This window comes from Schistocerca americana, unplaced genomic scaffold (assembly GCF_021461395.2).
Source record: "Schistocerca americana isolate TAMUIC-IGC-003095 unplaced genomic scaffold, iqSchAmer2.1 HiC_scaffold_407, whole genome shotgun sequence".
Lineage (NCBI taxonomy): Eukaryota > Metazoa > Arthropoda > Insecta > Orthoptera > Acrididae > Schistocerca > Schistocerca americana.
The window spans coordinates 70001-72500 of NW_025726134.1; positions in this window are offsets into that span (position 1 = coordinate 70001).

The window sequence follows — 2500 nt, forward strand, 5'->3', positions numbered from 1 at the left end:
GTCGTGGCATTGCCGGCGGGAGACAACACGCGCCACCTACGGTGGCCGGCAGCTCCAACGCCAGCGCCACAGAAGGACAAAAGCCCCACTTGGGTGCCGAAGCGAACTCTCCCAGCACAGCGCACGCGCCAACACGTCCGCACAGCTGCGATACAATCCACCTGCGAGAACCGCAGAGGCGACCGAGCAGCAGACGGCGTCGCGGCGCCGAGCGCCGGGCGGCGGCGCATCCTCAGCGCACACAGTCCTCAATCGGACCAGCACACTGCAGATGTCCACCGCGCTTCGCACCGGGCCCGCGAGGACCTACTTTGGCCGCACGGCGCCGCGTGCAGGGTGCGCCGGCGCGCAGCTGCGCCGCCTGCCGCCTCCGTCGGCCGGCGCGCCTGCCACTGGCCGCCCCCACCAGCCGGCTGTAGCGCGTGCGCCCACGCACCGCGCGGCCAGCACGCCGGAAGGCCCCCCCTCACCGGCCGGGGACGGTCCCACCCAGCCACCGCCGCGTATCGCTTCACACCCACATGCCATTCACGTTCGTGGGCATGGTGGGTATCGCTGAAACAACCGGTTGGTAGCTCAACCGATCGTCGCCATCACTGATTCACCTCTAGCGAGAACAACCGCACCACAACGGTTTACCAGTTCTTCATTTGCGTAACGTCACCAGCAAACGTAGACGTCCATCGCCATTTGCAAATTCAACGATTGTTGCATGCCTGTGTCAGGTGTCACGACACACTATGTCTGCCCACATACACGCAACAACATGTGCACGCTTCGCGAACACGTGGAAGGTGGCCCCCGTACGTATGCGATGTCCATTGCGCGAACGACTGTCAACCGGCCTCTGTCGCATGTCGCAGATGTGGAACGCAGTGCACCATGCTATCACGGTGTGTGAGAAGAGACGACTACGTCTGACAACACGCGCCACTACATCAACAGACGGCTCATGCTGATCGCCATCCACGGCATACCATACTGCAATCCAGCTCTTATAGGGAGACGACACGTAGCTGAGTGCACAATATTTGGACCGTATGGTTCGCCGTTGTTGGCGCAGTCGTGGTACGGTCACACATGTACCACGATGTATCATTCAGTACATGAGGACCAATGTGCGGTACAGTGTGTGATTTGGACGTACAACATCAGCGGACAGTTGCCACAAGCCGTACCACAACGTAGGCTGTGCTTCGCCATGCGAATGCCAATGAACAACTGCGAAGGGCATTGAGCATGTACGTCCTGCCGCCATCCGCATTACAGTGTATAGCTGCAAGGTGTTTAACATGAAGCGATACTCTGGGGACCGGGCAGTGCGAGTAGCAAACTATATTGCGGGGGTTGCAGTTAGGCAACACTACACTAATTTAACGCGTCGTATGACAATTACAGAGCAGGTTAAGGCCCAACGTGTGTTGGGTTAAGGCCCAACGTGTGTTGGGTTAAGGCCCAACGTGTGTTGGGTTAAGGCCCAACGTGTGTTGGGTTAAGGCCCAACGTGTGTTGGGTTAAGGCCCAACGTGTGTTGGGTTAAGGCCCAACGTGTGTTGGGTTAAGGCCCAACGTGTGTTGGGTTAAGGCCCAACGTGTGTTGGGTTAAGGCCCAACGTGTGTTGGGTTAAGGCCCAACGTGTGTTGGGTTAAGGCCCAACGTGTGTTGGGTTAAGGCCCAACGTGTGTTGGGTTAAGGCCCAACGTGTGTTGGGTTAAGGCCCAACGTGTGTTGGGTTAAGGCCCAACGTGTGTTGGGTTAAGGCGCAACATAGGTTAGGTTAAGGCGCAACATAGGTTAGGTTAAGGCGCAACATAGGTTAGGTTAAGGCGCAACATAGGTTAGGTTAAGGCGCAACATAGGTTAGGTTAAGGCGCAACATAGGTTAGGTTACGGCGCAACATAGGTTAGGTTAAGGCGCAACATAGGTTAGGTTAAGGCGCAACATAGGTTAGGTTACGGCGCAACATAGGTTAGGTTAAGGCGCAACATAGGTTAGGTTAAGGCGCAACATAGGTTAGGTTAAGGCGCAACATAGGTTAGGTTAAGGCGCAACATAGGTTAGGTTAAGGCGCAACATAGGTTAGGTTAAGGCGCAACATAGGTTAGGTTAAGGCGCAACATAGGTTAGGTTAAGGCGCAACATAGGTTAGGTTACGGCGCAACATAGGTTAGGTTAAGGCGCAACATAGGTTAGGTTAAGGCGCAACATAGGTTAGGTTAAGGCGCAACATAGGTTAGGTTACGGCGCAACATAGGTTAGGTTACGGCGCAACATAGGTTAGGTTACGGCGCAACATAGGTTAGGTTAAGGCGCAACATAGGTTAGGTTAAGGCGCAACATAGGTTAGGTTAAGGCGCAACATAGGTTAGGTTAAGGCGCAACATAGGTTAGGTTAAGGCGCAACATAGGTTAGGTTAAGGCGCAACATAGGTTAGGTTAAGGCGCAACATAGGTTAGGTTAAGGCGCAACATGGGTTAGGTTAAGGCGCAACATGGGT